The sequence below is a fragment of the Pristis pectinata genome, chromosome 45 (assembly GCF_009764475.1).
Source record: "Pristis pectinata isolate sPriPec2 chromosome 45, sPriPec2.1.pri, whole genome shotgun sequence".
Lineage (NCBI taxonomy): Eukaryota > Metazoa > Chordata > Chondrichthyes > Rhinopristiformes > Pristidae > Pristis > Pristis pectinata.
The window spans coordinates 2,337,869-2,347,562 of NC_067448.1; the positions used below are offsets into that span (position 1 = coordinate 2,337,869).

At 46.5% G+C, this 9,694-nt stretch overlaps 1 long non-coding RNA gene across 1 annotated transcript; it reads right to left on the reverse strand.

Moving 5' to 3' along the window:
* Positions 1–4,516: 4,516 nt before the first annotated feature.
* LOC127566806 (uncharacterized) lies at positions 4,517–7,979 on the reverse strand. The gene is made up of 3 exons (XR_007955798.1): positions 7,858–7,979; positions 7,262–7,387; positions 4,517–4,601 (listed from the first exon to the last, which is right to left on the reverse strand). It is a non-coding gene; the product is annotated as an uncharacterized LOC127566806 (long non-coding RNA).
* Positions 7,980–9,694: the final 1,715 nt, after the last annotated feature.

Below are 9,694 nucleotides of genomic sequence, written 5' to 3' on the forward strand. Positions count from 1 at the left end.
TGGGAAAATTTTTTTTTAGGTGGGAGGTGTTACGGACTCAGTGAAAGTCCCTTTAAGATAGAGAGTGTGTGTGTATGTGTGTGTGGGGCGTGCTTACGTCAATAGAAGATAAAGGACGTAATGACGTTGTTGAAGAAGTAAGAAGAAGAAGGAGAGAGAGAGAAGGGAGAGAGAGACACCAGCCTGCTTGTTTTCTCTATCGATGGATGAGAAACAATAACTGTGTTTGCCACTGAAATCCATGTATGGAAGTTGGAAGTAATCCGGTGGAGTTCACTTTGTTGCTGACCTGTAGAAGGAAACAGGTATTTGTGTGTGTGGACGACCACGGTTCGGATGCTTTTCGGGGTGAGGAAGTCACTACCGAGTAAACACTGAAGTGTCGTTTGGGTTCCATCGTGGAACATTTGGATTTCGTATGTACTCTCTCTATGTTTTTCTACATCTACATCTTATCTTCAGACAACGGTGGTTGTTGAAGAAGCCCTTGCTCATGTTTCACCTTATGGCTTGCGGAACTGAACTTTAAGAACCATTCAGGAACTGGGAGTTTTGGACTTTGTCACACACACACACGACGAGTTTAGTTTTGGGGTTAACGTTCGAGGTTTAACATTCTTGAATTCTAACATACTAACATTTTTACTTTTATTTTACGTATTGTCATAAGTAGTGATTAATAAAATAGTTTTTAACACTAAATCATGCACAGTGTGTTTCTTTTGTTGCTGGTTTGTGACAAAATGCACGTAAATTCTATCCCTAAGTATCCTCTCCAATAGTTTCTCTACCACTGACGTGACGCTCCCTGGCTTATAATTACCTGGATTATCCTCATTTCCCTTCTTGAACAAAGGTACACCATTTGCTGCTCTCCAGTCCTCTGGGACCTCACCTGTTGCCCCAGTCAGAGCCCCCGCAATCTCCTCACTTGCTTCTTTCAATATTCTGGGATATATGCCATCAAGCCCTGGGGACTTAATGCTTTTCAGAAGACCCAACACTACCTCCTCCTTTGTCTCAGAATGTCGCAGCCCATCAGCAGGCTTTCACTGTCCTCCAAATCAGTCTCCTCAGTAATGTCCTCATTTAGCACCTCAGCCTCTTGCTCTGACTCCAAACACAACTTCCCTCCTTTACCCTTGAGTAGACCGACGCTCTCCTTGGTTATCCTCTTTTTCTTAATACAGGTATCAAATGATTTTGGACTTATCCAAGATATCCGAGAACAGGTCTCCAACCAGAGTGTTTAAGTTTTCAGAGGGGATATAAGGAAGAACCTTTCCCCCAGAGTGTGGTTGCAGATTAGAACACACACTGCCCAGAGGACGGAGGGGGTAGATACTCTCACACTGAAGTAACGCCTGGACCAGCACTTGAAGCACCAAGGGATAGGGGAGTGTGGACCAAGTAAGGGTAAATGGGATGAGTGTAGGTGGGTGGTAGAGGAGAGTTGCTTTCTGGGTTCGAGCTGTCACCAGAGGTGTGCTGCAGGGATCGGTGCTGGGTTTCACTGTTTGTTATTTATATCAACAATCTGGCTGAGAATGCGGTTGGCACGATTAGTGAGTTTATAGATGACACCGGAATTGGTGGTGCAACGGACAGTGAAGAGGGTTCTCTGGGATTCTTACCAAGATTCCCCAGCGCTCTATCAGCCAGTTTCTTTGGCCTGTCCCACCCTCTCCATCTGCCCTCCCCCACACGCTACTCCCAGTGGACACCCCACTGTTCCCACCTGCCCTCCCCACCTCCCTGATTGGGTTCTGTGCTTCACCTTCCTTTCCCATCAGATTCCATCACCTGCAGCCCTTAGTTGCCCCCACCTTCTACTGCTCCGTCACTGTCGTTACTTCCACCCGTCTCCGTCTGCGTGCTACCTCTCCTCACCCGGACCCACCTGTCACTGGCCAGCTCTTGCCCAACCCTCCCCCTCACCTGTCAGTCCAGATGAAGTGCCTCAACCCAAAACGTCAACTGTCCATTTCCCTCCACAGATGCTGCCTGACTCGCTGAGTTCCTCCAGCAGCTCATTTTCTTTGCTGCAGATCCAAGCAGCTGTATCTCTTGCGCATCCTCGGCATCTGAGATTACAACAGTATCCAGATCAACAGGGGAAGTGGGCCAAGGAATGGCAGATGTAATTTAACTCAGAAACACGTGAAATGTTGCACTTTGGTAAGTTAAAACAGGGCAGGACTTGCACAGTAAATGGTAGGGCCCTGGGGAGAAATGTGGAGCAGAGAGACCTCAGGGTACAAGTAGACAGTTCCCAGAAAGTGGTTGCATGGGTAGGCCAGGTACATGGCACACCTCCATCGGTCACAGCATTCAGTACAAGAGTTGGGATGTTATGATAGAGCCATACAAGACTTTGCTGAGAAATCACCTTGAATATTGCGTTCGGGTCGCAAACTATAGCAAGGGTGTTAATAAGGTACAAAGAATGCAGGAAAGATTCACAAAGATGTAACTGGGACTGGAGGGCCAGACTTGAAAAGAGACACTGGATAGGATAGGGCTTTTCTCTGAGGAGTCCTTAATGATGGTTATAAAATCATGAGGGGCACACATAAAGTGAATGGACAATCCTTTCCCAGGATAGGGGAGTCTAAATCCAAAATGCAAGGATTTCAGTTGAGAGGGGAAACATTTTAAAGGGATCAGAGGGGCTACATTTTCACAAAGAGGGTGGTGGGTATATGAAATAAGCTCCCAGAGGAAATGGTGGTGGTGGGGATAATTTCAAGTGTAGAAATTGCAGGGGCCCTGGCAGATATATTTAAAATGTCCTTAGCCATGGGTGCGATGCCACAGGACTGGAGAATGGCTCATGTTGTTCCATTGTTTAAGAAAGGCTCAAAGTGTAAACCGGGTAATTACAGGCCAGTGAGCCTGACATCAGTAGTGGGTAAATTATTGGAAGGTGTTGTGAGGGATAGGACATATAAGTATTGGACAGCCAAGGGTTGATTAAGGATAGTCAGCACGGCTTTGTGCGTGGTAGATCATGTTTAATGAATCTTGTGGAGTTTTTTCAAGGAGGTCACTAAGAAAGTAGATGAAGGAAAGGCAGTGGATGTTGTCTACATGGACTTTAGTAAGGCCTTTGACAAGGTCCCACATGGGAGGTTAGTTCAGAAGGTTCAGTCAATGGGTATCCATGGAAAGGTTGTAAACTGGATTCGAAATTGGCTGAGTGGAGAAGACAGAGAGTGGTTGTGGATGGTTGTTTCTCAGATTGGAGGCCTGTGACTAGTGGTGTGCCTCAGGGATCTGTGTTGGGACCATTGTTGTTTGTTGTATATATCAATGATCTAGACGATAATGTGGTAAATTGGATTAGTAAATTTGCGGATGACACTAAGACTGGAGGTGTAGTGGACAGCGAGGAAGGATTTCAAAGCTTGCAGAGGGATCTGGACCAAATGGAAAAATGGTCCAGGAAATGGCAGATGGAATTTAATGCAGACAAGTGTGAGGTGTTGCATTTTGGAAGGACAAATCAATGGTAGGGCACTGAGGAGTGCAGAGGAACAAAGGGATCTGGGAGTTCAGATACATAATTCCCTGAAAGTAGAGTCACAGGTAGACAGGGTTGTAAAAAAAAAAGGCTTTTGGCATCCTGGCATTTATAAATCAAAGTATTGAGTATAGGAGTTGGAATGTTTTGGTGAGGTTGTATAAGTCATTGGTGAGACCAAATTTAGAATATTGTGTGCAGTTCTGGTCGCTGAACTACGGGAAGGATGTCAGTAAGATTGAAAGAGTGCTGAGGAGATTTACTAGAATGTTGCCGGGTCTTCAGGAGTTGAGTTACAGGGAAAGATTGAGCATGTTAGGACTTTAGTCCTTGGAGCAGAGAAGAATAAGGGGAGATATGATAGAGGTTTACAAAATGATGAGGGGCGTAGACAGAGTTAATGCAAGTAGGCTCTTTCCACCTAGATTAGGAGATAAGTACGAGAGGACATGGATTTAGGGTGGAGGGGAAAGGTTTAGGGGGAATATTAGAGGGAACTTCTTCACTCAAAGAGTGGTGGGAGTGTGGAATGGGCTGCCATCTGATGTGGTAAATGCTGGCTCGTTCTTAACTTTTAAGAGTATACATAACTTGATCAGCATTGCTGAAGTTGGGCTGAAGGGCTTCTTCCTGCGCAGGGTCACACTTAATTCTATTTGATGGTCGGCGTGGAGAGAACGCCGAAAGGCCCGCTTCAGTGTGGTATAACAGCAGCAGACCAGCCATGGTTGTTTGAAATGATGGGACAGGGTTCAAGGGGCCAGGTGGCCTTCTCCTGCTCCTATTTTGTTTTGCTCTGGTGCAAAGAGATGGAGCGGTAATTCTGGAGCAGGGGGACTTGATGGTCAGTGCTGGAGGAGTTAAATTCAGCAGGATAAGTGGGGCAAGGGTGAGGCAGCAGAGATATCTGAGTGGGGAGTAAGGTCAGAGGAAATGCAGACCCTCTCCCAGTCCCAGCTCCTTCTCTCACCTCAGCCTTGAATGCCTCTGTTACTCAATGTTCCCATGTGGTTTCTCACCAGATGTTGTCTCGGCCTCTTTGATGTGGAGAGTCCATCTTTCTCAGTCCGTCAGCTTCCTGTAACAAACAAAACCTCAGTAAGGGGCATGATTCAGCAGGGGTCTTTGACCATTGGAACTTTAGTGGGCAGCGGGCATTGGAGAACATCCACAGGACAAACCCAGCATCAGACCAGAAACAGATCACTTTTGGCAATGCAGGATATCAACTGGAGTTATAATGGGCAAGGCATTTATACCATAGAACAGTACAGCACAATACAGGCCCTTCGGCCCACCATGTTGTGCTGCCCTTCAAACCACACCTAAGACTATCTAACCCCTTCCTCCCACATACCCCTCTATCTTAAATTCCTCCATATGCTTATCTAGCAATCTCTTGAACTTGTCCAATGTATCAGCCTCCACCACCACCCCAGGCAGTGCATTCCACGCACCAACCACTCTCTGGGTGAAAAACCTCTCTCTGACATCACACTTGAACTTACCACCCAACACCTTAAAGCCATGCCCTCTTGTTTTGAGCATTGGTGCCCTGGGAAAGAGGCACTGGCTGTCCACTCTATCTATTCCTCTCAATATCTTGTATACCTCTATCATGTCTCCCCTCATCCTCCTCCTCTCCAATGAGAACAGCCCTAGCTGCTTTAGTCTCTCCCCATAATCCATACTCTCTAACCCAGGCAGCATCCTGATAAATCTCCTCTGCACCCTTTCCAACGCCTCCACATCCTTCCTATAGTGAGGCACCCAGAACTGGACACAGTACTGTTACGGACTCAGTGAAAGTCCCTTTAAGATAGAGAGAGTGTGTGTGTATGTGTGTGTGTGGCGTGCTTACGTCAATAGAAGATAAAGGACGTAATGACGTTGTTGAAGAAGTTAGAAGGAGAGAGAGGGAGAGAAGGGAGAGAGACACCAGCCTGCTAGTTTTCTCTATCGATGGATGAGAAACAATAACTGTGTTTGCCACTGAAATCCATGTATGGAAATTGGAAGTAATCCGGTGGAGTTCACTTTGTTGCTGACCTGTAGAAGGAAACAGGTATTTGTGTGTGTGGACGACCACGATTCGGATGCTTTTCGGGGTGAGGAAGTCACTACCAAGTAAACACTGAAGTGTCGCTGGGGTTCCATCGTGGAACATTTGGATTTCGTATTTACTCTCTCTATGTTTCTCTACGTCTACGTCTTATCTTCAGACAACGGTGGTTGTTGAAGAAGCCCTTGCTCATGTTTCACCTTAAGGCTTGCGGAACTGAACTTTAAGAACCATTCCTGAACTGGGAGTTTTGGACTTTGCCACACACACACACGATGAGTTTAGTTTTGGGGTTAACGTTCAAGGTTTAACATTTCTGAATTCTAAAATACTAACATTTTTACTTTTATTTTACGTATTATCATAAGTAGTGATTAATAAAATAGTTTTTAACACTGAATCATGCTCAGTGTGTTTCTTTTGTTGCTGGTTCGTGACAGCACTCTAAGTGTGGCCTTACCAGAGTTTTGTAAAGCTGCATCATCACTTCACGGCTCTTAAACTCGATCCCCCGACTTACGAAAGCCAACATCCCATAAACTTTCTTAACTACCCTATCTACCTGTGAGGTGACTTTCAGTGATCTGTGGATATGAACCCCCAGATCCCTCTGCTCCTCCACACTGCCCGGAATCCTGCCATTTACCTTCTATTCCACCTTGGAGTTTGTCCTTCCAAAGTGTACCACCTCACACTTCTCTAGATTGAACTCCATCTGCCACTTGTCAGCCCAGCTCTGCACCCTATCAATATCCCTCTGTAAGCTTCGACAGCCCTCCACACTATCCACAACACCACCAATCTTTGTGTCATCTGCAAACTTGCTAACCCAGCCTTCCACCCCCTCATCTAAGTCATTAATAAATATCACAAAAAGTAGAGGTGCCAGAATCAATCCCTGTGGGACACCACTAGTCACTGCCCTCCAATCTGAATGCACTCCCTCCACCACAACCCTCTGCTTTCTACAGGCAAGCCAATTCTGAATCCACACGGCCAAGCTTCCCCTGATCCCTTGGTCTCTGACCTTCAGAAGAAGCCTACAATGTGGAACCTTGCCAAATACCTTACTAAAATCCATGTAGACCACATCCACCGCACTACCCTCATCAATCTTCCTGATCACCTCCTCAAAGAACCCCATCAGGCTTGTGAGGCAAGATCTTCCCTTCACAAAGCCATGCTGGCTGTCCCTAATCAGTCCATGATTCTCTAAATGCTCATAGATCAATCCTTTCCAGCAGCTTACCCACCACAGATGTAAGGCTCACCGGCCTGTAATTCCCTGGACAATCCCTACTACCTTTCTTGAATAAGGCGACAACATTTGCCACCCTCCAATCCTCCGCTACTATCCCCATTGACAACAAGGACTCAAAGATCCTAACCAACAGTTCAGCAATCTCCTCCCTCACCTCATGAAGCAGCCTGTCAGGCCCCAGGGACTTATCTGTCCTAATATTTTCTAATAACCCCAACACATCCTCTCTCTTAATATCTAGACATTCTAGAACATTACCGTCACCAACACTGTCCTCAGCATCATCAAGACCCCTCTCCTTGGTTCTTATAATGAATTAAAGAAAACTGGCTGCAGAGGCACAGCCCATTCAAAGCAACAGTACACATCATGTGCATGTGATCCACACCAGCTCCTCCAGTGCTTTTCAACTCACCCCGTCACATTCATCTTCTTTTCTAGATTGCATTTGTATTTCCACAGCCTCCCTCTGAATGTTAAAGTTTGAAAACATGGTAACTGCCTCCCAGATCAGCACTGTATCACTGTTGGACAGTGGGTTCTGTATGCAGGAATATAATAGACAGAGAGGGTGAGAGATGGACCGTCCACAGGATAAATCCCCCACATCAGCACCATGTCTGCATTGGACAGTAGGCTGTGTTTACGAGAACTGTCAGGGACAGAGAGGATTCGAAAGTAACTTCCACAGGATAATTCATTCCCCATGTCAGTACTGGACATTGGTCTCTGTGCTCTGGAAGTATAACCGGGCAGACAGCACACGGGACCTTGGCAGTTGTGAGCACAGCTGCCCATTACGAAGCCACTATATTCGTGGATAATGGAGAGGCCAGTATTAGTGGATCTCAGATAGTCAAACATTCAGTGGTTTTGAGGGGACTGCAGAGATTGGGAGCAAATTCAAAACCAGAACATTTCTAAGGAGCATGGATTTTCTCCCTGTTGTCCCAGCAGCTCCTCTTCCCACAATCTGTCCCATAAACCTTGTATACTTCTGTAAAACCTTACACTGCTCAGCCAACACGTCCCGTCTGTCACTTGTGTCTCTGAAGGAAAGTCCATTATTCCCAGTACATGAGCTGCCTGCAACATGTTCTCAGCCATAGGCCAGGATTGATGACAGGAATCAGTCTATTGGAACTTCACTGTAAAAGTGGAAGAAGGTTCAGAATTTACAACACAGAAATGGACAATTCAGGTCAAATTCACACTCAGACCGTAGGTCCCTCCTCCAGCCCTAATCAGCACCATGTCAGAGCTGGACACTGAGGTGTGTATACAGCAACTGTAACAGTTGCAGTGGATGAGACAGCAACTGTCCACAGGATAAATCCCCCTCACCAGCCCGATTTTACTGCTTGACACCAGGTTGTGATTACTGGACCAATAATGGTCAGGGAGCAGCAAGACCATGGAAGGGATTGAAAAGTAGGATGAAAATTCTCTGAGCAAGATCAGCAAAGAGGTGATGGGTGCATGAGAGTTGGGGCAATTTGGGAAATGAAGAATTATCTCTGATCCATCAATCTGTCGTGGATACTCTCTCTGAATACAATGGGTGAGAACAGGAGATTGGACAGGCTGTCTCTTTTCCCTGGAGCATAGGAAACTGACGGATGACTTTAATTAGGTATTTAAAATCGTGAAGGGCAGAGATAAATTGAAAGATAACAGTCTTTTACTCAGGTTAGAGGAGTCTGAAACTAGAAGGCACATGTTTCTGAGAGAGGAAAGACTTAAAGGGTTCTTCCACAGAGGGAGGGGGATAGAGGGAATGAGCTGCCAGAGATGGGTACAATTACAGCATTTAAAAGGCATTCAGAAAGGTACATACACAGAAAATGTTTAGTGGGACATGAGACAAATGCAGCAGGGACCAGTTCAGATAGTTACCTTGGTCAGTATGGATGAGCTGGGCCAATGGGCTGTTTCTGTGCTTTATAACTTGTTGCCTCTGACTGGAAGTGGGAGCTGGATTGGCCAAAACTCCGGAGGCCAAAGGCCCTGTACCAGCACTTTATAACTACGGCACTCTCTCTCGTCACACACCCACCCACGACCATCAGCAGTTCCTCCAATCCCTCATTTGCAGCATCTACTTGGCATCTGTGATCTTCCACCTTGTGCCCTTGGAGTTGGAAGGTGCCTTGTCCTCCCTGTTAGTTTCTGGCATTGGAATGGGACAGAATTGGCCAGTCGAGTGTTTCCATTAGAGCTGAAAAGGCCAGAGAGTTAATTAGAAATGATTCCACAGAAACAGGTCAATCAGCCCAACAGCTCAACCTGCCATGGACGCTCTGGCTGCCTCCATTCCAGGCACCTCCGCACCCCCAGTCCACAGACACCTCTCCTGTTTCTGTCTGCACCCCCAGTCCACAGACACCTCTCCCGTTTCTGTCCCCACCCCCAGTCCACAGACACCTCTCCAGTTTCAATCTCTTGCTCAATTTGCATCTGTGAAATTTCAACAAATGTTACCTGAGTCACAGTGATGCAAATTCATTTGTTCTTATTCTGTGTGATTCCTGTTCCAAACAGAGCATCATAACAGGGCAGAATTAACCCATGGAGCACTGTTCTTAGTACTGTAATGTTTGGAGAAGCCAGATCCTACACAGAAACAGGCTGTTCTGCCCGGCGCTGCCCTCCAGCAGCACTCTCTGTGCTGGGTGACATCATTCCTCTTCAACTAAACATGGACATTGTTCTCCATGCTCTGGAGCTATAAACGGGCGGACAGCCCACGGGCTGTGAGCAGCTGTGGGTACAGCAGCCCATTGTGAAGCTGCTAAACTTGTGCATAATGGAGGGGCAGAATTTGAGGAGGTCAGAGAGTCAGACACTG